The 27,237-nt window shown below is 37.7% G+C and overlaps 2 long non-coding RNA genes across 23 annotated transcripts in view; one reads left to right on the top strand and one right to left on the bottom strand.

Annotated features, from left to right (window-relative positions):
• Positions 1-27,237, top strand: part of LOC108176366 (uncharacterized) — a 259,220-nt gene that overhangs the window by 33,574 nt on the left and 198,409 nt on the right. For 18 of the 22 annotated variants that reach the window (XR_011386688.1, XR_011386673.1, XR_011386674.1 and 15 more), the window contains exon 3: positions 2,650-2,756. The exons of the other annotated variants lie outside the window; for them this stretch is intronic. This is a non-coding gene — a long non-coding RNA (uncharacterized lncRNA). The remainder of the gene's footprint in view (positions 1-2,649; positions 2,757-27,237) is intronic. 22 annotated transcript variants of the gene reach the window in all.
• LOC138848640 (uncharacterized) overlaps positions 12,630-27,237 on the bottom strand; it is an 82,285-nt gene continuing 67,677 nt past the window's right edge. Inside the window, exons 2-3 of the long non-coding RNA XR_011386695.1 lie at positions 13,767-13,821; positions 12,630-12,882 (exon numbers count right to left, since the gene is read on the bottom strand). This is a non-coding gene — a long non-coding RNA (uncharacterized lncRNA). The remainder of the gene's footprint in view (positions 12,883-13,766; positions 13,822-27,237) is intronic.

The raw sequence follows: 27,237 nt of genomic DNA on the forward strand, positions 1-27,237 counted from the left end.
ACAGAATCAAGGTTCCAAAATAATTAACAAATATAATAATTAACACATTTTGAGTATGTACTGTGTAACCAAGGAACTTTATGTACTATATCTCATGATTATTAGAACACTCTAATAAAGTAAATATTATCCATAATTTTAAAATAAGGCATATAGAATGAAATCACTCAGTGGCAGGCAAACAATTTTATACCAATTCTGTATTACTTGGAAACTCATGCTATTATTTGTAGGCTAATGTTTATGAAATTTGTAAATAGGACTTTAATATGATTAAGTGCATATCCTTAAATAAAAAGAGTCATTTGCTTATGTAGAATAAGGGATGACTTGAATTTTAAATATTCTCTAATAAAAGATTTTTAGATAATACTTACATTAATATGTTAATAAAACTAATAAAATCCCAAACCTTAAGGCTTTATTGAAAGTATTATACCAAAAGGATAAATGTTTCATTCTATTGATTTTTGGTGAGATCACATCTTTACAAGTGTGTCTAGTTTATAATATGGCTACCAAGAATTGTATTGATAAGCCAAGGAGACACTGATGTAGAGTATGAGCTATTAGAAATGTAAGACCTTGAATATATTGCTTGTTATCTATTGATCATTTGTCCTGAAGTATATTTTTCCATGAGATGTCCTAATTTCTATTTGGGAGCTACATATAACAATAGCCTATCTATAAATGAACATCTCCAAGTCCATATAGTGAGAGGAATAGGTAAGATTTGAACTCGTGCTAACTTTCTCTTTCTAAGTAGTTAGAAGCTCTGAATGATTCTTAACAGCAACATGAGGTACTATTTTGGATGAAGCAAAATAGCAATACAAGCAATGTCTGATAGTGCAGTCACACCAAAAAAAAAAAAAAAACTCATAAAAGCTTTAAAAGAAGAAAGCATAATTTAGGTTTTAGTTTCTAACTATATGTAAACATTATAGTGAGTATATTTATAAGCATGCATGTTTATGCAAATCTGGGATCTGTTTTTTTTTTTCTGTAAAAAAGTGCTACTTTTACTAAAAGCACTAAAAACTACCTACTACTTATACTTTTTCTAAAAGTGCCGTAAAACATTTTATAGTCACCAAGTAAGAGTAGAGGATAATATGAAGTGCTATAGCCATTGCAGCATATTAGGCAGGGGTACCTTGACTGATTTAGGTGAAAAAGCACACCGCTGTTCAGCACACTGTAATAGACTTTCAGATAGTTCATTTAGCCTTTGATTTGTGGGTATATGAACTTCAATTTGGGCTTTCAAACAAGTTCCAAATGATTTGACAGGAGCATAGGAGACTTCTGCTTTCAATTTAAAGACCATGATCAAAGAAATAGTGAATGTGATTTTTCTACTTGCAACACTGCTCTTCTTGAATGCCTTTAGCTATGATTTCATGCATTTATTGTTCTTTGACCAAAAGTAAGGTAAGACTAATTTAACAGAAATACCTGCGGCTGGAATACAGAAAGATTTCTTTGTATTTTCTGCGGAATTTTCATCAATTAAAAGAGTGAAATCAATGAAAACTGATATTGATTTTGCTTTTACCAAGCGAATGCAGAAATTTTACCAGTTGAAAAAAAAAGATTTTAATCTTTGTCAATTTTGTTATTCAATTAAACCAGCAAAGGTCATGGAGAGAAAAGTCATAAGACTTTCCACAAATACAGCCAAGACTATCAAGATTACTTTATTTGACTCACATTCATGTTTTGTGCCAGGGGTTGTAAAGTATTTCTCATTTACCTATTAGCCAGTGTTGTTAATGGACATATCTTGGGACTGCATCAGATCAGATTGCCTCAGGTGGCACTTCACAATCTGCAAGTTAGGAATGTGTTCACTGAAGAGAAACATTCCATTAAAAATAATCTTTACTCAGTGTTCCATTTTCCTTACAAAACACCAAAGGTATTGATGATTTTATGGTTTTTTCAGGGAACAAATTGAGTTGATATTCTAAGGTTACTTGCACTTTTGGAATTAGTGTATCAGGTCTCTGCACTACAGCATAAACAAAAGTTTAATGCAAAGCTTTCAAACAGGTAAAATGCATTGCTTATTAAAAGTCATTACATTATTCAATTGATGGGCTCAGGAATGTAATGTAAACTACAACTGGATGAGAAGAATGTCACTTTAAACCATATTATTAATAACTTTATCCATATTCTTTCTGCACATTGCATGCAGAAGCCATGAAGGCCATTATATCACAATTAAAAAAGAGAAAATAATGAAACTTTTATCATTTTGAAAGGAATTCTAACTTGAACTGATTATCTGCATTATTCAAACTGGTTTATAACCATAAATTCAGATCAATCAAGAGCAATTAATCTTTGGCTTGTCTCATGGCTTAAGTTGTGTACTTTGCTATATAAAGCAGAGAAAAGTCATAAATAAACAGTCGATGTGGATGTGGTCATGGGTCAGTAGTGCCTAAACACATTCTTATGGAAAGCAGCATTAAAAACAGGAAACAAGTTATCATCTATGAAAATAGATTCATATTAATGTGATCAACTTAAAAACAATTTTTATGTCTTTGGTAGAGTGTCTTCACAAAATTTTCATAAGGAAAGATGACATCGAAGGGCAGATTAATTTAAAGAATCTTTTAAATGTCTCGACAGGAGATAATGAAGATCTATAATTAACTAAAGCAAGAATGTGGGGAAGGCGTATGAGATTGTTTTGAGTCATTTAAAGAAAACAGAATCTACATGTCCTGTTGTTGGAGGTAAAAAATGTGAGAAATAAGAGGAGCAGATGCCTCCCAGGTTTCTAGACTTGAGGTTTTATTATTTCCCAGCAGATAATAGAAGATGTAAAGAAAATGGAGTTGAGGTGTCTAACTTATTGCAAAGGCTCATGTTTTTAACTTAGATTCATAATATAGAGGATTAATAAATGGCCTCTATTCAAAACTAATATATAACCATAGTGTTAACATGAATAAATTAATTTACAGATTTTTCTAGATACAAGGTCAATGTAAAACTTTTTTTTTTTTTTGACAGGCAGAGTGGACAGTGAGAGAGAGAGACAGAGAGAAAGGTCTTCCTTTGCCGTTGGTTCACCCTCCAATGGCTGCCGCGGCCGGTGCGCTGCGGCCGGTGCGCTGTGGCCGGCACACCGTACTGATCCGAAGGCAGGAGCCAGGTGCTTATCCTGGTCTCCCATGGGGTACAGGGCCCAAGCACTTGGGCCATCCTCCACTGCACTCCCGGGCCACAGCAGAGAGCTGGCCTGGAAGAGGAGCAACCAGGACAGAATCCAACGCCCCAACTGGGACTAGAACCCGGTGTGCCGGTGACGCTAGGCGGAGGATTAGCCTATTGAGCCGCGGCGCCGGCCTATGTAAAACATTAAATGTACCTATTTATGCTGGCCCAAATGAGTTAGGCAAGTAAATTTAACAAATACTCCATACCATCAGCAATAAAATCAAATTTAAATAAATAAATTGAAAAAAAGTTCTTATGCCTTATACCTCAGAACTGAACCACTATTGAGGTTAAAGATCTAAGTAATGGAGGATATACCGTGTTCATAGATTGGTTATTAGATTCAGTATTGTAAAATAGTTTCCCCAAATTTGCTTATACAATCATAACAGTATATTCAGATTCCTTAGGAGTTTTTTGTTGACATTAATAAGCTCTTTCTAAAAGTTTAAGAATCTAAGAATTGGCAAGGAAATCTTGAAAAGGATAACTGAATGACATAAATCATCAATGTCAGAATAATTTATAAAGGTATTTTAATAAGGTAGCATGGAATTATGGTAGCACAAAGAAAGGTAAACAGAATATAGACCAGAATATAGAACTCATAAATAGGCTGACATATATATATATATAGTCATTTGTTTACAATTTACAATTGAAATAACAATGGAGAAATTGTGTATTTTCAATAAATGGTTGTGGTCAAATAGATATCAATATGGAAAAAAATGCTGAACCCTTCACACTTCACATAAAGCACAAGAGTTGCAGGAAAGATTGGGAAATTGTAGTCACTAAAATCAAAAACTTCCCTTCATCAAAAACAGCATATAAACCACAAAATGGTAAGAGATAATTATACACATTTTGAAAAAGTACTCGTATTACATATATATAAAGAACTTAAATCAATTAAAAAGATAATTCATTATTTTAAAATAGGAAAAACGTCTTAAACACATTACTTTAGAAAGGATATGTAAGTGTTGTTGGATGGCATTGTTTACTTTTTTAGTTTATACTTAGAATTCAAATATTTTAAGTGAGTAACCTGAAATATTCAATATGTTTCTTTCCTGTAAAATGTGATGATGCAAAGATGATACTCTATCACAATTATTTGTATAAATATTTACCATCTCTATTGCTGCCAGGACAATGAGTTTTTGAATATATGGGCTTCTCTTTGTCTATTAATAATAACAGTGGCCCAAATAACTCTACTAAGAGACTATTGGAACTCATAGAAGAGTTTGGCAAAGTAGCAGGATATAAAATCAATGCACAAAAATCAACAGCCTTTCTATACACAGGCAATACCATGGCTGAGAAAGAACTTCTAAGATCAATCCCATTCACGATAGCTACAAAAACAATCAAATACCTTGGAATAAACTTAAACAAGGATGTTAAAGATCTCTACAATGAAAATTATAAAACCTTAAAGAAAGAAATAGAAGAGTATACCAAGAAATGGAAAAATCTTCCATGCTCATGGATTGGAAGAATCAATATCATCAAAATGTCCATTCTCCCATAAGCAATTTATAGATTCAATGCAATACCAATCAAGATACCGAAGACCTTCTTCTCAGATCTGGAAAAAATGATGCTGAAATTCATATGGAGATACAGGAGACCTCGAATAGCTAAAGCAATCTTGTACAACAAAAACGAAGCTGGAGGCATCACAATACCGGATTTCAGGACATACTACCAGGCAGTTGTTATCAAAACAGCATGGTACTGGTACAGAAACAGATGGATAGACCAATGGAACATAATTGAAACTCCAGAAATCAATCCAAACATGTACAGCCAACTCATATTTGATCAAGGATCCAAAACCAATCCCTGGAGCAAGGACAGTCTATTCAATAAATGGTGCTGGGAAAACTGGATTTCCACGTGCAGAATCATGAAGCAAGACCCCTACCTTTCACCTTACCAAAAATTCACTCAACATGGATTAAAGACTTAAATCTACGACCTGTCACCATCAAATTACTAGACAGCATTGGAAAAACCCTGCAAGATATAGGTACCAGCAATGACTTCTTGGAAAACACCCCAGAAGCACAGGCAGTCAAAGCCAAAATTAACATTTGGGACTGCATCAAATTGAGAAGTTTCTGTACTGCAAAAGATACAGTCAGGAAAGTGAAGAGGCAACCGACAGAATGGGAAAAAATATTTGCAAACTATGCAACAGATAAAGGGTTGATAACCAGAATCTACAAAGATATCAAGAAACTCCACAACATCAAAACAAACAACCCACTTAAGAGATGGGACAAGGACCTCAATAGATATTTTTCAAAAGAGGAAATCCAAATGGCCAACAGACACATGAAAAAATGTTCAAGATCACTAGGAATTAAGGAAATGCAAATCAAAACCACAATGAGGTTTCACCTCACCCCGGTTAGAATGGCTCAAATTCAGAAATCTACCAACAACAGATGCTGGCGAGGATGTGGGGAAAAAGGGACACTAACCCACTGTTGGTAGGAATGCAAACTGGTTAAGCCACTATGGAAGTCAGTCTGGAGATTCCTCAGAAACCTGAATATAACCCCACCATTCAACCCAGCCATCCCACTCCTTGGAATTTACCCAAAGGAAATTAAATTGGGAAGCAAAAAAACGGTCTGCACCTTAATGTTTATTGCAGCTCAATTCACAATAGCTAAGACCTGGAACCAACCCAAATGCCCATCAACAGTAGACTGGATAAAGATATTATGGGACATGTACTCTATAGAATACTATACAATAGTCAAAAAAAACGAAACCTGGTCATTTACAAAAAGATGGAGGAATTTCGAAAACATCATGCTGAGTGATATTAAGCCAGTCCCAAAGGGACAAATATCATATGTTCTCCCTGATCGGTGACAACTAACTGAGCACCAAAGGGGAAACTTGTTGAAGTGAAATGGACACTATGAGAAACAGTGACTTGATCAGCTCTTGTCCTGACTGTTGATGTACAATGTAATACTTTATCCATTTTAGTATTTTTTTTGTTCTAGTACTATTGGTTGAACTCTGTAATTAACACACAATTATTCTTAGGTGTTTAAATTTTAACTGAAAAGTGATCCCTGTTAGGAATTTCGAAAACATCATGCTGAGTGAATTAAGCCAGTCCCAAAGGGACAAATACCATATATTCTCCCTGATCGGTGACAACTAACTGAGCACCAAAAAGGAAACCTGTTAAAGTGAAATGAACATTATGAGAAACGGTGACTTGATCAGCCCTTGCCCTGACTGTTGATGAACAACTTAATACATTATCCCTCTTAGTATTTTATTTGTTTGTTTGTTCTACTTAATACTTTTGGTTGAATACTGTAATCAATACACAGTTATTCTCAAGTGTTGAAACTTAACTGAAAAGTGATCGCTGTTAAATATAATAGTGGGAGTAAGAGAGGGAAGAAATGTGCAATTCGGGACATGCTCAAGCTGACTTACCTCAAACGGTAGAGTTAGAAACATACCAGGGAATTCCAATTCAATCCCATCAAGGTGGCATGTACCAATGCCATCTCACTAGTCCCAGTGATCAATTTCTTTTCACAATTGATCATAATGATAGGACTAAGAGCCAAAGGGAGCAGATAAACAAGACTAGTGTCTACAAATACTAGCTGATAAAATAAAAAAGGGAGAGAACGATCCAACTTGGGAAGCAAGATACAGAGCTGACCCATAGAATGGCAGATGTCCTAAACAGCACTCTGGCCCCAGAATCAGCCCTTAAGGCATGCGGATCTGGCTGAAAATCCCATGAGAGTATTACAGGCATGGAAAGCCAAGACACTCTGGCAAAAAAAAAAAAAAAAAAAAAAAAAAAAAAAACACCACACCAAACCTAAATGAAAGATCTCTGTGAGTGAGATCCCAGTGGAAAGAACAGGTCTTCAAAGAAGGAGGTACCTTTCTCTGAAGGGAGGAGAGAACTTCCACTTTGACTACGACCTTGTCTAAATATGATCAGAGTTGGTGAACTCAAAAGGTTTCCATAGCCTAGGCAGCTCATGACAAGAGCCTAGGGTGATTACTGATGCCATAAAGAGTGTCAATTTGTTAAGTCAACAACAGGAGTCACTGTGCACTTACTCCTCATGTAGGATCTTTGTCCTTAGTGTGCTGTACATTGAGATTTAATGCTATAACTAGTACTCAAACAGTATTTTTCACTTTGTGTTTCTATGTGGGTGCAAACTGTTGAAATCTTTACTTAATATATGCTAAACTGATCTTCTGTACATAAAGAGAATTGAAAATGAATCTTGATGTGAATGGAAGGGGGGAGGGAGAGGGATAGGGGAGGGTTGTGGGTGGGAGGGAAGTTATGGGGGGAGGAGCCATTGTAATCCATAAGCTGCACTTTGGAAATTTATATTCATTAATTAAAAGTTAAAAAAAATAACAATAGCATAATTTATCTTTGTTAATAATAACTAGTGGCATAACCATAAATATCACTAGGAAATAATAGGTACGCTTTACTGAACACTTAATACATACCATCTACTCTAATAAGAATTCTAGATTATTATCTTGTATCACACAATTAAAATGGGTGGTATTATGATTTCTTCTCTCTTACACAAGAAAAAATTTGGTCTAAAGATGTTGAATAACTTTTCCAAATTCCAAATCCTAGGCAAAATAGGAGAAGGAGTTCAGATTCAAATCATCTGCCTGCCTGTGGAGATTATGCTCCAAACACTGTACAGTACAATAAGTTATTGTAAATTCTCCTTCAAATCTTAGCAGACCTAGAACTGTTTCTCTTTATCAATGAAACCTAATAGGTTGGTGTCCTTGGCACTTAACAATTATTTATTATTATTTATTTAAAAGGGAGAGAGAGAGCGCAACCTTCTATCTGCTGGTTCACTCCCCAAGTGCTTGCAACAGGGCTGGGCCAGGCCAAAATTAAGATCCAGACCTCCAACCTGGTCTACATGTGTGGCAGGGCCCCAAGAACTTGAGCCATCACTATCATCTACTCACTCTTACAATGTATTGGCAGAGTAACAGAGACTCAAGCCGCCACTTGGGCCATCCTCTGCTGCTTTTCCAGACACATTAGCAGAGAACTGGATCACGAGTGGAACAGCCGGGACGTGAACCCTATGGAATACCAGTATTGCAGGCAGTGATTTTACTCATTAGGCTACAATGCTGGCTCCTAATTAATTAATCTTTAAAAAAATGCAGAAGATTTTTAAGAAGAAATATAATCAAGAACTGGCCACTAATTGGCTGTAGGGCCGAATGTCATAAGAAAGCTGATGAATTCAGCCTTCTTATGAAGGCTGACATGAAGGATGACATGAAGGCTGACATGACATGAAGGATGACAGCAGAGATGATGCCCAGGATGACAGAGTGAAACATAATTACTTACTCTTGCTTTGCTTTAAGACTGAGAAAACCATAAGTCATGGAATAAGGGACTGTACTTTCTGTGTCTATTTCCTAGTTAACAGATACCAAACGCTGTATTTATAGGCTCAAAAGCAATTATCCATTTTCTACTTCGTAGACCTTTCTGTCTCTCTCAGTCTAACTCTACCTGTCTAAAAAATTTAAAAAAAATAGTTTTCTAACTTTTTAACTAACCCTTCTGTTTATTTGATTCACAGCATATTGTGCATGAAAGAACAGTTCTGAATATCTCACTTCTACTGGTGCCCAGTGATTGCAGAAGTTAAAGAACTGCTGTAGCCTGGTTTCTTAGCTTTCTCCATGGAGATTACTGGAAAACTTTATTATATTTCTGTATGTGTCTTTCTTTCCATCTAAAAAATAAGGCTTGATTTCCTTCTTCAGAAAGTAATCTGCATGAGATAGTGTGATTTGCCCTTCCCTCCCTTCCCCTGAATGTATATGATACATCCATGATACGTTCATTTCCAAGGAAACCAGGTGTCTTTTCTCCAAAATGGTAAGTTCACATAAATTATCAATCTCATTCTTCTTAATTTCCCAAGGTCATAGTTCATAATTTTCCTTCAACATTATATCTTCATATTTTCCCTATTATACCATTTCTTCTGTCTGTAAGTTGTTCAAATTCTATCATTTGTAAAGCTTACCTCAATCTTACCTGCATTCAAGCTATCACATCTGCTGTTCCCTTCCTTCACTGACAAATTACTTAAGCTAAGCCTCAATTATTTTTCATTTCGTTAGCTCCTTTACTTTTCAGCTCATTTCAATATAGCGTTTCCCCCTATCAATTTTCAATTGACCTTGAGACAACACCAGTGAACTGAAAAACACATTAATAAATTTAGTGACTCATTGCACTGCTCACTAAATAGACCCCTTTAACATCTAACACTACCAACATGATTCTTTATCTCTTTTCTCCTTTGATGTACAGTGGACTCATTTCCCGGTTTCCCTTCTACCTGTTGTAGAATTACTGGTGCCTGCACCTTTGTCATTCAATAAAAAATTGAGACACTTCATGGGACTCTCAGTTATCCTTTCTCCTGTTAGGCTACATTTCCTTCCTTGCTGTGTTTAGTGTCTACTCCCAGGACTTCCTTCATCTAAACATTCATATTCCTAATCAATAACCTCTCATGCAAGTGTGTCTCCACTATTGTTTTCTGTAACGCAATCTACCTAATTCCATGCTACTATCATTCAGGCTCTAATTTAAAATCCTCCAATAGGTGTTCTCTCTTATAAACTACCCTCTACCATGACTTTTATTTTCTGCTTTTAATGTATTACTATATATCTTACTTTTATCTGTGAAGACTTGGAGTGTATGCTACCTGAAGGCCATGTTTTATGCAGCTCCCACAGTGTTTTTCAATCTTTTGCATAGTGATTTCTCATCAGCCACTTGTTGAATGCATGAAAAATTAATATTACAACTGAAAAATAGCTTCTTCCTCATTAGGTTTTATTTTTAGGGTTGATGCTAATAGTCAGTCTTGGAGTCTTATAAGTTAATCTTACCTTGTGCTCAGAAGAGCCCTAATTAGAATCTAATAATGCACACACATTCATCTGAGTACACTGCAGGGAAAGTATAGGAGATCAACTTCAGATATGCAAATTCAATTCCTGAAATATTTTAAATATTTTATTGTAGCATAAAAATAGCATGCCAATAGCTTCCAAAGTGTGGTTCTTTTGTTCCTCCCTCAAAACCAAAATTTCTCATCTTCAATTGGAGAACTTATAAATGAGATAGGTATTAAACTACATAAATATAGGTCAATAAATATTGGCTACTGCATTTGGAAATATAGTGTGTGATATATTTGATTAAATTTATTTATTATTTTTTTTCTGATGTTTTCGCATGAGGAAGAAGTGGGCACAACTAGGACTGTTAAATTGTTAGGGAATATTCCTTAATTTTAAAAACAGAAGAAATGCAAAGAAACATGAGTGAGGGAATGGAACTGGGAGACCAGTTATGGCTCCTCAGTAATCACATCTTAATTATCAGTTCCAGCAGACAATTACCTTTGGATAACATTTTTCCACATTTTGAAGAATCCTTGCATTTGTCTCAGTATCCATGCATTAATCTCTCAGTGTAATAAAAAACAGTTTCACCCATAAAAGCTTTTAGAGTATATTTACATTTATAGAAATGTTGAAAAGATAAGTTTCCCTACCTGAAGCTCAGTATCTCCCGTTATTAAAATCTTCCCTTTCTACATATTTGCTACAATTAATTAACCAATATTGTTGCATTGTCGTTAAACCAAAGTCCACAGTTTATTCAGATAGCCTTCATTCATATTTAATGTCTGTCTTCTGTTGAGATTCCATTCAGGATATCCTATTCCGTTTAGCTCATGTTCTCTGGGATTTCTCTTGGCTGTGCCACTTTCCCAGACTTTCCTTCTTTATCATTTCTTGACAGTTTTGAAGACAAGTGCTTAGGTATTTTATATAATATCCCTCAACTGGGAATTTTCTGATCTTTTTCTCATGGTCAAGCAAGGTTATAAGTTTGGGGAGGAAAAAAACACACAGGTAAAGTATTAGCATCATCATGACTATAATGTTAACATGAATTATAAACTGTTGATGTTAATGTTTACAACTGAAATAGTGTTCATCAAGTTTCTCCAAAAGCTCTCTTACTTTAAATTTGGGCTTCTCAGAACCAGTAACCTAAAATCTGGACTCCTGTCACCTGATGCCCTTTGTTGAGTCCATCTTTTGGGCCAGGAAAATTATATCTGTTAAAACCATATTGCAGAAATGTAGTTTGTGCTCCATAGTGCTGAAATGCATCAATTCCCTAAAGCAACTCAACCTTATTGTGAAAGAAAGTAATCTCTGAGTTCTTTTCCCTAAGATAAATTTTGTGAGAAGGACAAGAGTTTCTACCGTGTACCTCTTTGTCACCCTGTATAAGCCTTTGGCCATATTTTCTTTTAAGTCTATTTTAACCTCAAAGAGGCAAAAATACATATCTCTTTCAAGTTGTAATGTGTCAAATGTGTGTGTTGCTTTGGAATTTAATTGTGCTGCTGTCCAAAAAGCTCTGTTTGGAAACAGGAAATATATTTCCTAGTGACAAGAGCATATTTCAACTGAAGCAGCAAGTTGGTTATAAGGCCCTAGGTTACATTTCAGAAAAAGAAAGCAAGCCAATCAAACAGAAGCATAGGCAGGCCTCTCAGGCTAATCAAAGCTTCATGTCTTTCTAATTTTGCTTTCATGAGTCCCACAGAGTAAATTATATTGCTCAAAGTGAAATGTAGCCCTGTACTTTCACTCACTTATTCTTTTGTATATCTTTCAAAAGATGATGGATTCAGATCAAGCTCAAATTTTAGAGCCACCCTGTCAACATCAGTGACAAAAAAGACTGCATTGTGTGTTACCATTTTGCTTTAAATGGAACTCATTTCCATCAAAAGCAGTTTTTGGAGGGCAGAGTGGTAGCTTGGGGTAGTTCATTACAGTGTTTGGTTCGAGATTTTGATCTGTAAAAGTGCAGAGAGCAGCTGCTATAGCCAACTCTGCTGTGGGGAGGTCAGCTTTCCCTCCAGGGAGGGTTCTGATCCTTGCCCAAACAGAGAGGCACATTTGTCATTGGATTATCCTCTAATGCCTCTAGTGCCCAGGGTCTCTTTTGCCCTACACTCTCCCCATTTGTCCAGAACTTTGATTTCGTGAGATGTAAGCCCTGAGGAGTTATATAGTTTGACGTAACTTTCAAAAATAAAACATAATGAAGACCAAAAGGATGTGTTTCTAATGTTGGAGTCCTAGACAGTGTGTTAGTCTATTTTCGGCATGAGTGGAGGATGGCCCTGGATATCACAGGGCGGGTAATTTAAAGGAATAAAGGTTTATCCAACTCATAGTTTTGTTTCTTTTTGAAAAGATTTATTTATTTATTTGAAAGGCAGAATTACACGGAGAGAGGAGAGGCAGAGAGAGAGAGAGAGAGAGAGAGAGGTCTTCCATTCGATGGTCCACTCCCAAAATGGCTGCAATAGCAGGAGCTTCACCAATCTGAAGCCAGGAGGCAGGAGCATCTTCTGTGTCTCCCATGTGGGTGCAGGGGTCCAAGGACGTGGGCCATCTTCTACTGCTTTCTCAGGCCAAAACAAAGAACTGGATCGGAAGTGGAACAGCTGGGTCTCGAACCAGTGCCCATATGGGATGCCGGCACTACAGGCCCGGGCGTTAACCCACTGCGCCACAGCGCTGGCCCCAACCAACTCATAGTTTTGGAGTCTAAGGGGTCCAAAGTTGAGGGACTATAGCACATAAAAATCCCAGATGGTGGAGATTCTGTGGAGTCTTGAGACAGCATAGGACATCACCTAGTGTCTTAGCAACTATGCGTCCTCAAGTCTCTCTTCGTATACAGCTACTAACACCATCATGGGAACACAACCCTCATAATGTCATCCAATCCTAATTTCTTCCAGAAGGCTCACCTCCAAATTCCATTGACATGTGACTTTGGAGATTAAGTTTTAACATGAGTCTTAGAGGGGACAAACACTCAAATCAAAGCAGAGGAGGTTGTTTTTTTTTTTTTTTTTTCTTTTGGCTTATTCAGCTTTATTACATGGATGCACCCCTTTCTTTTTCCCATAATTCAGTCAGGATCATCTCCATGAGATTTTTATTTTAAAATGTTTATTTATATGGAGATAACATTTCATATACATAGTTTTAAGAACACAATAATACTTGTGTTCTCCTTCCTCCTTTGTTTCTTATTTTTCTCTTAATTTTTGCAATGACACAACTTCAATTTACAATCACTATCCCTGCGCACCACTAAATAAGAATTCAACAAGTAAGTAGAAAAATCATTGTTCTTCTGGAATACAAATAGGGGCCATAAACAATAATAAAATCTCAAAATTTCAATATTGTTGATATATATTACATTTTTGTACTCTGTATATCAGGGAAAACAAACAATGTATTTGGCTTTTTGGGACTGGCTAATTTACTAAGCATAAGGGTCTCTAACTGCATACCTTTTGTTGTGAAAAACAGGATTTCATTCTCACCATCAACTTCATGTCATATTGTCTAGAATGAGAAAAAAGGAAGTATTCAATTATTAAAAGAAAATATTTACCTTTAATATTCCATTTTAAAAGTACATAGAGTGTTTTCATATGTAACTGTAGTTTATCATATATGTTTGTGAAACTGACCCTTCATTCCCAATCTGGCCAAATCTATGATTTTCATATCTGCATCATTTAATTATCATTATCAACAATTCCTGTATCTGTCCTCCAGGAATACATCCTCCAATCTATTGTCCTTGTTTATTCAACCTCTATGAGATACACATCCTTAAATAAGGGATAAACATCTTAGTGTGGGCCAGCGCTGTGGCTCAATAGGCTAATCCTCCACCTGTGGCGCCGGTACACCGGGTTCTAGTCCTGGTCGGGGCGCCGGATACTGTCCCGGTTGCTCCTCTTCCTGTCCAGCTCTCTGCTGTGGCCTGGGAGTGCAGTGGAGGATGGCCCAAGTCCTTGGGCCCTGCACCTGCATGGGAGACCAGGAGGAAGCACCTGGCTCCTGGCTTCGGATCAGCGCGGTGTGCCGGCCGCAGTGCGCTGGCCGCAGCGGCCACTGTAGGGGTTAACCAAAGGAAAAGGAAGACCTTTCTCTCTGTCTCTCTCTCTCAATGTCCACTCTGCCTGTCAAATATATATATATATATATATATATATGTGTGTATATATATATATATTATGTAAACCTTATTTCAGATTGAACTGTCATGCTGACTGAAATGACCACATACACCTACACAATTCTAGAATTGCTTTTTTTTTTTTTTTTTTGACAGGCAGAGTGGACAGTGAGAGAGAGAGAGACAGAGAGAAAGGTCTTCCTTTGCCGTTGGTTCACCCTCCAATGGCCACCGTGGCCATGCGCTGTGGCCAGCACACCGCGCTGATCCAATGGCAGGAGCCAGGTGCTTCTGGTCTCTCATGGGGTGCAGGGCCCAAGAACTTGGGCCATCCTCCACTGCACTCCCTGGCCACAGCAGAGAGCTGGCCTGGAAGAGGGGCAACCGGGACAGAATCCGGTGCCCCGACCAGGACTAGAACCCGGTGTGCCTGCGCCGCAAGGTGGAGGATTAGCCTAGTGAGCCGCAGTGCCGGCTAGAATTACTAAGTCCTTTCTTTGTAACTGGAATTGGTCCTAAACTAAGTCTACAGATATATGAAGCCACAGCCTGGGAGACAAGAGTCTAGTTGGGATGGTATAGAAAACAAGAAATAATATTGAGTGGCTCAATCATATACTGTCTATGGTAAAGGATAGAGGGAAAACTATGCATAGAAATCTGGGTCATCAGGGCTGCTGTGGCGTAGAAAGTTAAGCCTCCATCTTCAGTGTCAGTATCCCATAAGGGCGCCAATTCCAGTCCCGGCTGTTCCACTTGAGATCCAGCTCCCTGCCAAGTGCTTTTGCCCTGCTCCCTCATGGGAGACCCAGAATAGCTCCTGGTTCCCAGCTTCAGATCAGCCTAGCTGCAGCTGCTTTGACCACTTGGGGAGTGAACCAACAGATGGAGGATCTCTCTCTCTCTCTCTCTCTCTCTCTCTCTCTCTCTCCTCTTCCTCTCTCTCTCTCTCTCTCTCTATCTTGGATAATGGTTATGCTAGCAGTAACTGGTAACATTTTCTACAAGAGAAGCCATCCAGTAATCTGAAAGTCACAATCATCTGTACACATAACCCTACTTAGGGCTGTGTAATTGTCTTTCTACCTTTTATTTCAATATTTTTCAAACGTTTTTGTTAATCTAGGTCACTTGCAGAACATATTTTAAAAAGTGAAGTCTTGACCATAGTATTTCTTTTGATTTATTTTTGTAGATTGGCAGTTTAGGCATCCAGGTGGTTCTAAGGTACAGTCACATTTGAAAATTATGATTCTGGTTTCTTCCATATCACAAGAGGCCTTCATAAATTCAGACGTGAGGCTATAAACTGTTGTGTGGTACTGGAAGCTATTGTTTGACTACTGAAATAAGTTTGCAAGACAAATTCAAATCTGACCTTGATCTTTGGTCTGATTTTGGAGATGAAGAATTGAAAGAGAAGAGAGACAAAATAAGGTCCTGAAAGTGAAGGTTGGGAGTGAGATGAAGGGATAAGTGGAAACAACTTGAAATAATACATCTTTTTCATCCTCATTTTGCTGCTCTACTAATAAGGACCCCAGATGGTTGGTACAACCATCTTCTCTGTAACTCAAGTGGAGCAGTCTGATGTAGAAATAATAAATCTTTCTTTTTTTTAAGATTTTTTTTTATTTATTTGAAAGGCAGAATTACACACAGAGAGAAGGAGAGGTAGAGACAAAGAGAGGTCTTCCATCTGCTGGTTCACTCCCCAATTGGCTGCAATGGCCAGAGCTGTGCTGATCCAAAGCCAGGAGCCAGGAGCCTCCTCCAGGTCTCCCACCTGGATGCAGAGGTCCAATGACATGGGCCATCTTCTACTGCTTTCCCAGGCCATAGCAGAGAGCTGACTCAGAAGCTGAGCAAGTGAGTCTCGAACCGGTGCCCATGTGGGATATCAGCATTGCAGGTGGCAGCTTTACTTGCTACACCACAGCGCTGGCCCCCAACCTTGTAGTTTCGTTTCAAAGGCATACCCAGGAGGGCCAGCAAGTTATGCTGTGGTCTTGAGAGGATTTAGCATAGCAGCAGACCCAGGCCTTCTTGATCCTCTGCCATGCTCAGGTTTTAACTTCCTTGTTGCTTTCTCTATAATTTTTTATTTCTTTAGTTAGCGCTTTTGATGAAAAATAGAATCATAAGAATTTCTGATGTATCAGTTGGATAAGACCAACAGATAGAAAAGATTTGACAATTTTGCCTAGATGATTATAAACGATATTGATTATTTTGACAAGAATAAAGATAAACAGCTGTGCAAAATTCTTCAAATACAAGGAGTACAATAATTAATTTTTCCTTAATTTAAATATATGTTCAATCTAGGAACCAGTGTAGTGGTGTAGCAAGTAAAGCTGCCACAGATGATTCTGACATCCCATATGGGCACTGGTTTGTGTCCCAGCTGCTCTACTTCTGATCCATCTCCCTGCTATGGCACCTGGGAAATGCAACAGAGAATGGCCCAAATACTTTGGCCCCTGCCACTGATGTGGGAGACCTGGATGAAGCCCCTAGCTCCTCACTTTAGACTGGCTCAGCTGTAGGCATTGAGGCTATCCTGCGGTGTGAACCAGTAAATGGGAAATTTCTCTCTCTCTCTCTCTCTCTCTCTCTCTCTCTCTAACTCTGACTTTTAAATAAATAAATAAAAATATACATAATCTAGAAACAGAAAATTCAGACCTATAGCCCAGATTGGTATGAATTAAGCTGGTCATCTTGATCTACCAGTAATCACTACTAACCTCGTAAAAATTTCCTCTGTTCCTAAATTATACAATTTGGAATGAAATTAAGAAAACCAACTAAAGATACCAAGCTTAAACTCATTACTAAGAGTTGATTATATTTAAATCAGAAACCACGGGTTTATAGTAAAGTCGAGTAAGTATGAAGGGATCACTTAGGATATGAAACAGAAAAAAAAAAAATTTGAAGCTTTCTTACTAAATATGCTGAAAGAATACTTTAGAACTGCAGAATTCTTTTTTTTTTTTTTTTTTGACAGGCAGAGTGGACAGTGAGAGAGAGAGACAGAGAGAAAGGTCTTCCTTTGCCGTTGGTTCACCCTCCAATGGCCGCCGCGGCCGGCGCGCTGCGGCCGGCGCACCGCACCGATCCGATGGCAGGAGCCAGGAGCCAGGTGCTTTTCCTGGTCTCCCATGGGGTGCAGGGCCCAAGCACCTGGGCCATCCTCCACTGCACTCCCTGGCCACAGCAGAGGGCTGGCCTGGAAGAGGGGCAACCGGGACAGAATCCGGTGCCCCGACCGGGACTAGAACCCGGTGTGCCGGCGCCGCTAGGCGGAGGATTAGCCTAGTGAGCCGCGGCGCCGGCCTAGAACTGCAGAATTCTTAACAATTGAGTGACTACTTGATTTTGGCTTGCTCAGTGCTTGCTAAGATGTTTATCTTCAGTTGCTCTTTCTGATAAAAAAAAAATAGAGAAAAATGTCTAAGAGAAAGAAACACCTGTGATTTTCTATTCAAACTATCTTAGAATCGAGGCAGCAATTAGTGTTGACAGATTAATGTGGGAAGACATTTTGGTGACAGTATTGCTTTTCTTGAGTTTTTAAACTAACAGTAGACATACAAAATAGAATACAATTAATATTGAGATTAATGAAGTGATTACTTCATCCAAGAATACCAGAGGAATTCTTTACTGTGGATATTCACTGAATTCATTCATTAACACTGATTAAAAGAATTTAAGTTCATAAATATGCCCAAATAATGGGTACTAGATTTAAAACCCATTAAGCTTTCTTAAACATTTGAATCTCCATTAGGAATAGCACATTTTCACTTATTCATTTGTTATTGTTTCTTTGCACAAACACATACATGCAAACATAAACACATGAAATAATTTCTGTATTGTTCATATTATATCTGAAGGAATCATGTAACTAAGACAAACTAGAATATCTGAATTTTTGTGCATAAGTCTTTTTTATAGCAATTGAATTAAATTCTGGTGTGTGTGTGTGTGTGTGTGTGTGTGTTTGGACAATATAAAAATGAATTGCCTTACCAGTTCAGATGCATATGTAGTAAAGAGCCTAAATCATTTTTGATTTTTCAATAATGAGTAATAATACACATACATGTACTCACAAACCATAATTAGACAGAGAGGACTTAAGTTGGTTTTCCTGGTTCTCTGATTAAAATTAAGAATTTTATTTTAAATCAACTAATAACACTGCAGGTGAGGATGTGGGGAAAAAGGCACACTAATCCACTGTTGGTGCGAATGCAAACTGGTAAAGCCACTATGGAAGACAGGTTGGAGATTCCTCAGAAACCTGAATATGGCCCTGCCACAAGGCCCAGCCATCCCACTCCTCAGAATTTACCCAAAGGAAATCAAATTGGCAAATAAAAGAGCTATCTGCACCTCAGTGTTTATTGCAGCTCAATTCATTATTTAATACCATCAGTTGAACTCTTTAATTAACATGCCATTATTCTTAGGTGTTTAAAATTAACTGAAAATTGATCACTGTTAAAAATAAGAGTGAGAATAAGAGAGGGAGGTGATGTACAGTTCAGCACATGCTCACTCGGACTTACACCTAATGGTAGAGCTAGAAACATGCCACAGGACTCCAAAACCCATTAAATTGGCATGTACCAATGCCATCTTACTAAAGTGATCAGTTTAAGTTCATAATTGATCATAAAGATAGGATTGAGTGTCAAATGGATCACATAAATAAGATGAGTGTCTGCTAATAATAATTGACATAACTAAAAAGGAGAGAATGACCCAACATGAGAAGCTCAATACACAGAAGACTCATAGAATGGCAATGCCCTAAACAGCACTCTGGCCTCAGAATCAGCCTTAAGGCATTCAGATCTGGCTAAAAAGCCCATGAGAGTATTTCAGGCATGGAAAACCAAGACACTGTGGCAAAAAACGACCTAAATGAAAGATCTCTGTGAGTGAGAGCCCAGTGGAAAGAACGGACAAAGAAGGAGGTAACTTTCTATGAAGGGAGGAGAGAACTTCCACTTTGATTATGGCCTTGTCCAAATTAGGTCGGAGTTTGTGAACTCAAGAGGCTACCATAGCCTTGGCAGCTCATGACAAGAGCCTAGGATGATTACTGATGTCATAAATAAGAGTGTCATTTGTTAAATCAACAACAGGAGTCACTGTGTACTTACTTCCCATATGGGATCTCTGTCTTTAATGTGTTGTACTCTGCAAATTAATGGTAAAACAAGTCTTCAAACAGTAATCTATACTTTGTGTGTCTATGTGGGTGCAAACTGTTGACATCTTTACTTAGTATATACTAAGTTGATCTGTTTATAAGGATAATTAAAAAAAAGAATGGGATGTGAGAGGCAGTAGGAGATGGGATGGTTTGCGGGTGGGAGGGTGGTTATGGGGGGAAAAGCCACTATAATCCAAAAGTTTTACTTTGGAGATTTATATATATATATATATTAAATAAAAGTTTTTTTAAAAAATTTCATTTTGATTTTTAATTGTATCTTGATGTTTAACTATAGTGAGGAATTAAAACATTTAAAAGAAAAATATTATATGTTTAATTACAGAAATTAATATGTATTCAGGGGCCAGCACTGTGGTATAGTGGCTTAAGCATTGACGTGCAGTGCCAGTAACCCCTGTGGGTGCTGATAAGAGTCCCAGCAGCTCCACTTCTGATGCATCACCCTGATGATGGCTTAGGAGGTCAGTGGAAGATAGCCCAGGTGCTTGGGACCTTGAACCAACATAGGAGACCAGGAATAGGTTCCTGGCTCCTGGCTTAGGATCGTCTCAGCTTTGGTTGTTGTGACATTTGGGGAGTGAACCAATGGATGGAAGACCTCTGTCTCTGTCTCTTCCTCGCTCTGTCTATAATTCGCTCAAGTAAATAAATAAATTTTTAAAAAATTCATTCACAGTTAATGATGAAAGCAATTATCTTTAGGAAAATATTCAATTTTTAGTTATTTCTTCTAATACTTTAATGAATATTTACCTTAGTAAATGTTTATCAAAATGGTTTTAGTTAATTTGTCAGCTTGTATATTGTCTTATGACCTTCACACTTAAAGAGGCCATGACTTTGCTGACAAAGATCCAGACTGTGTTGTAATTTTATTGTCAGTAGAAATTACACATGAGCTGCTTATATACTTTGAGGCAAGATATTCCTTGCTTGAAGGTCAAACTTTACTTATGATCATATTACTGTTTTTAGACATGTTCACTTGCTCATTTTGAAAAACAATATTTTATCAGGATGGCAAAACTGTGTTCTGTCCATACATAATTGACTAATGTTTTTATGGAATTAAATTCCAGTATGAGTCAGTAAGTTGAATGACAAGCACTATTTTTTTTCTTTCTTTCTTTCTTTTTTTTTTTTTTTTTTGACAAGCAGAGTTAGATAGTGAGAGAGACAGAGAGAAAGGTCTTTCTTCCGTTGGTTCACCCACCAAATGGCCACTACGGTGGGCCATAGAGCTGGACTGGAAGAGGAGCTGGACTGGAAGAGAGAGCTGGACTGGAAGAGGAGCAACCTGGACAGATCTGGCACCCCAACTGGGACTAGAACCTGGAATGCCGGTGCCCCAGGCGGAGGATTAGCCTAGTGAGCCGCAGCGCAGGCTGATAAGCACTATTTTCTCTGAAAGGAGATTTGCTACTGGATTCTTCTATGGATAAAAGTTTGTGTTCAACTGACATTCAAAATGTCTGTTAGGTTCTGGGAAACCCTCCCCCCCTTTCTCTCTCCCCATCTGCCTAACTCTCTCTCCTAATCTGTTTCTCAAATTAAAAAACCCTAACATTTGAAAGAGAATTTTTGAAATTTTATGAAATTTTTTGAAACTGTGAAAGATTTTTCATGGCAAACGACTGACGTGGGCCAGCTTTGGGCAGTATTGGTCCCCAAATCTCAGTTGGATAAGGGATATTTTCCAAGAGTAGAAGTTTGAGTCAAACATAGACTGGTCATAAGAATAGCAGTAATTTCATGTAATCTTAGGACATGTAAGATCTGGAAGATGAAGTGTGGAGTCCAGTGGTGATGACCTGGGACATTTGGACAGAAGAGATGTAAATGGAGTTATAAAGAATTGGGAAGCTAGAGAAATTGATGTGAAGCAGTGCCATCCAATTGAATAACCTTTAGAACGGAAATTCTGACTCCAATGACTCTTAGCATGTGATTTAGCACAGTTTCACTTGGATTATATTCAAAGGATTTTAAATATTCCCAGGATTTCCCCAGTGGTCTACTGATCACCAAGTGGTTAATGCCAGATACTGGGTCAAGGTCAGGATGCCTCTTATTCTTTTTGGCTTTGGTGGTGGAATTCATCAGCTTTAGGAGAACCTGGTCTTTCTATCCACTCTCTTGATTTTTCTATCCATTATCTTATGCTTGCTGACGTGTGAAATATCTAAATGAGCTTCACTATCTGATTTAAAAGCCGGAACACCTTTTTTTTTTTTTTTTTTTTTTTTTTGCCAGGCAGAGTTAGTGTGTGTGAGAGAGAGAGACAGAGAGAAATGTCTTCCTTCTGTTGGTTCACCCCCAAATGGTTGTGACGGCCGGCGCGCTGCGCCGATCCGAAGCCAGGAGCCAGGTGCTTCCTCCTGGTCTCCCATGTGGGTGCAGGGCCCAAGCACCTGGGCCATCCTCCACTGCCTTCTCGGACCACAGCTGAGAGCTGGACTGGAAGAGGAGCAACTGGGACAGAACCAGCGCCCCAACCGGGACAAGAACCTGGAGTACCGGCACCGCAGGCAGAGGATTAGCCTAGTAAGCATGGCGCCGGCCCAGAACACCTTTTTACTTTACTTTTTCTACATGATTTCCATCTTTTATGTCTCAGTTCAGATCTCTCCCATAATAATGGTTTCAATTGGAGATCAGAGTAAAGTTTGTGAATAAGGGAAGGAGTTTTAAGAGGACACAGCTATCAGGAAGAAGTAAATTGAAGATTTGGGGAAACTGTTGGTAACCAGAAGGTGTTTCCAACATCTTTTCTAAAGTTTGTTGTAAAATTTAGCAGGATAGAGATTGAATTCCAATATATCAGTGTAAGGAGCTTCACTGAAATGCTGTCCAATGAAATTGGTAAAAAAACAAACAAAACAAACAAACAAACAAACAAACCAATATTCCTATACTGCGAGACATCAGCGGCTTGGTCTCTCTCCCTGCCAGCCCTTCCATTTGCTCAGAGGTTCCCTGTTTCCTACTCAGATAAAACTTTGCTGCCTCTCTTAGCACATTGTCAACACCAGACTCCAACCCAGACTCATCTCACCAGCTTTCCTACAACATAATCTGCCTTTCTTTTGTATTTTTTTTTATCTCTACCAAGCATGCATTAAAATTTGCAGTAGGCACAGAATGAAGATGATCAAATCAAATATTTGGACCACAAAGAATTTCCACGCTGATGAAGAAGAGAGAGAGAAGCAAATTAATAGTTCATCATGGAAGAAATTAGAAGAGATAAGCATAAGGAGAACTCTGGGCACACCAAAGGGAGGTGGCTTAACTGTACAATGATGCTTTGCTGAGATCATATCAAAGCTGCAGCCTAAAAAATAAACAGATGATGATAACAAGGCAGATAATAGAGAAGAGTGTCCTCACAGGACATGCATGTTATTTGTTATGGCTGGAGTTCCATGCTTTCGTGTTTTCTCACTTTACAGCATGCACTCATTTTGGCCACCAGAGTATACATGCTTTCTCAGAGAACAGTACTGCCAAGACAGTCTCTTTGTATTGATTCCAGTGTACACGAAACAAGTTATTAAAAGGTCTACCCAAATGTGTGTTCACTATCATCTGTTTTCACATCAGAAATGCATAGGTATGGGGCTGGTGTGATGGTGTAGTGGGTAAAGTCACTGCCTGCAATGCTGGCTTCTCATGTGGAGAATGATTCATGTCCCAGAAACTCCACTTCCCATCCATCTCCCTGCTAATCACCCAGGAAAGCCTCAAAAGACGGTTCCAGTACCTGGGTCCCTGCCACCCACACAGGAGATCTGGAAGAAGCTCCTGGCTCCTGGCCTCAGGTCTGGTCTATCCCATTGGCCATGTGGCCATCTGGGGAGTAAACCAGCATATGGAAGATTTCTCTCTCTGATTTTCAAATAAAAATAAAAAAATCTTTCTTTAAAAAGGAAATGCATAGGTGTTCAAAAGTTTTGTTATTATTTTTATGACTCATAACCCTCCTTATTTTTCTCAAGCACCACTATTCTCTCATAGAGGATTAACTAATGTGAAGCGAGTTGCCCATATGTATGTAGTTACTTAAGAAAGAAAATGGAATTAAATATATTGTGATCTCTTCATTTGGAGACTGTTATATATCCCATGGAGTTTCATTTTCTGGTAGTTATTTTCTTTTTACCAATTATGCCTTGCTATACTTCATTAGTGAGGAAGCAAACAATTCTGAAAAAGAAAAACAGTCACACATTTAACAAATCTCATAATCATTTTCCTTTTATAAAAACAGTTCCTTTTAAACATACATTTGACTTTTTAATGACAGTATTTAACTAAATCAATTACAGGGCTTTAGAAGCTTACTGAATTCAAGATGAGGGGAGGTATTTCAGTGAAAAATAAATTTATTTGAAAGACACAGAGAGAGAGAGAGAGAGACTCCAATCCACTGTTTCACTTCCCCCACATGCATTGGTCAGGAATAGATCTGGGCTAGAGTCAGGAGTCCAGCAGCCAGGAAAACCATGTAATCCAGGTTTGCAATCTGGGTGGCAAGAACCCAGGTTCTTGAACCATCACTGCTGCCTTCCGGAGTCTGTCTGCATTGGCAGGAAGCTGGGATCAAGAACTGAAGCTGGGAATTGAACCCTGGCATTCTGATGTGGGATGCAGGCATCCAAACCAGGAAGTTAAATACTTCCTTCCATAATTGCAATAGTGTGGGAATGAAAGACTGGAAATTATTTGAACACATTTGGAAAACCTTTGAAATAGTTGGATATAATGTTAGTAAGTTCTGCCATAATTTCTTTTTTATTTTCATAAAGGTCAAAGAATTCTGACATACATAGTGTCACATTGAGTCTGCTTGCTAAAAATTTTAAAATTAATCTTAGAGATAGCAATTTAAAATTTCCATCCTGGCTTTCTTTCTGTAGACGTATCATGCAATGCTCAATTTAATATGAATTCAAACCGAAAAGTATTATAGTGGTTAAGAACATTTTGGAAACGTTCAATTAGGATTTGAAATTACCACATAATATCTATATGACATTAAGCAAGTTCCTTTGTCTGCATATATGATAATTCAGCTAATTATTTAAAGTATTTAATAAAACAGTTGTGTAATCTAATAACAAAGAAATAAGTAGCAGCATTTGTTATTAGGCTATGGTTGAAGAGAAATGACAACAGTTATATTGCAGCATTTCAGTGCAATCTTATTAATCCTGTACATAAGTTGCCCTGAGTAAATTGGATATATGACTCTCTTCAATCACTAAGATTCCATTTATGCAGAGAGTATTTCAAAATATTACTAACAACAGATTTTAAAAAAGAAATGAGTCATTTTTGGATTAACCTTTTTTTTTTTAATTTTAGTTTAATTTTTTTTTTAATTTTATTTAATGAATATAAATTTCCAAAGTACAGCTTATGGATTACAATGGCTTTCCCCCCATAACGTCCCTCCCACCCACAACCCTCCCCTTTCCCACTCCCTCTCCCCTTCCATTCACATCAAGATTCATTTTTGATTCTCTTTATATACAGAAGATCAGTTTAGCATACATTAAATAAATATTTCAACAGTTTGCTCCCACACAGAAACATAAAGTGAAAAATACTGTTTGAGTACTAGTTATAGCATTAAATCTCAATGTACAGCACACTAAGGACAAAGATCCTACATGAGGAGTAAGTGCACAGTGACTCCTGTTGTTGACTTAACAAATTGACACTCTTGTTTATGGCATCAGTAATCACCCTAGGCTCTTGTCATGAGTTGCCAAGGCTATGGAAGCCTTTTGAGTTCACCAACTCTGATCATATTTAGACAAGGCCATGGTCAAAGTGGAAGTTCTCTCCTCCCTTCAGAGAAAGGTACCTCCTTCTTTGAAGACCTGTTCTTTCCACTGGGATCTCACTTGCGGAGATCTTTCATTTAGGTTTTTTTTTTTTTTTTTTTTTCCCCAGAGTGTCCTGGCTTTCCATGCCTGAAATACTCTCATGGGCATTTCAGCCAGATCCGTATGCCTTAAGGGCTGATTCTGAGGCCAGAGTGCTGTTTAGGACATAGAATGGCAGATGTCCTAGTTTTAAAATTTAACATTTTTCTTAACATTTTGCCACATGAACCTCAAATCTAGACATTATATACATACAAATAATATATGCCATATTTTTAAAAACATATTAATGTCACAAAGGAAGGAATTCTTGACAATGTTCACAATGTGGGCAAATAAGGGTTTATTGTGAATTACATGATGTGATTTAATGAAGCAATATTAATCACTATATACCAAATGATATGACAGCCACATAATTTTTATAGTCTGTATTAACTTCAACACATAAAAGAAAACATGTGATGTTTATTTTTCTGAGTCTGGCTTATTTCACTTAGCATAATAATTTCCAGAAATGGGCCTTTAATGTGCTTTTTGCATCAGTTTAGATGCTTATATGGGATAAACCTATTAACAGTTTTCTCACTTGTTATAATTACCTACCAGTGAACACACGGAAAGCCTACTATACGCTTCCATATTTATAAACATTTTAATTGTTCCATTGTTTGGAAAGGACAATAAGAGGATTCCTTTTCCAGTCAACCCACTACGTTTGGTTGGTTAGTTTGTTTGTGAACCTCAGTTACCAGGAAGGACAGTGACTGGACCTCTGTCGAGCTACTCCTTTGTTAGGGCTGTGAAACACATGCCCATTTTACAGAGGGACTAAAAATAGAGAAAAGCTTAAGATGTGAACATCTTGTGCATGTTTTAATCCTGCTAATTTTGTCCAGATTTTTCTACTTTTGTAGAGAAAATAAGAATCAATCCAGCTCCACTCAGTTTATTTCTTTTAAGGTTTATTATCTACATAACACTGAGTTTGCTTTTAGTCCACACTATGTCTCAAATGATTATATTAGTGAAAGCAGCACCAGAACATTAGTGACACACGTTTAGACAGGACTACTAGCCATGCAGCTGGAAGACTGGATTGCCAAGCCATACACTCAAGCTGAGAGTCTGTGTTTAGTACTGTTTAATGTTAGAGAGCTTTTCAGAGTTAGAGTCGAAAATCTCTTCTGGAGTTCAAATTGGGGCCAGAATCTATCCTTGGATGACAGAAATGAAGTTCCTGATATAACTCGGGATATGGCGGTGACTTTGTATCATGAGCAAGTGCAAACAAGGTAGGTGCTTACTTCAACCATGACCTTTGAAAATTTCTTGGTGATAGTGTGGGAGGCTTTTTTAGGAATGGAACTGGAACAATATGTGCTCCTTCCCACGAGTAAACTGTGAAATGAGTCTTTTAAATGGATTTTAATTACAATTTCTAAGCCCAGCTTGAAGGTGCCAGTCGAGCTGAAAACCAATGTTGTTTATTTCATTTTGAGTGTGAGACTATAATGGAAAAGAGTTCCTAACTGCACTGGAATCGCTTTAAACATGGGGGGGGGGTACTTTCCTGCTTGATGGTTTTTTAGTAAAATATTTTCATTATGTTAAGTTTTGAGTTTTTCTGTCACTGA

Source organism: Oryctolagus cuniculus, chromosome 2 (assembly GCF_964237555.1).
Source record: "Oryctolagus cuniculus chromosome 2, mOryCun1.1, whole genome shotgun sequence".
In the NCBI taxonomy this organism is placed as follows: Eukaryota; Metazoa; Chordata; class Mammalia; order Lagomorpha; family Leporidae; genus Oryctolagus; species Oryctolagus cuniculus.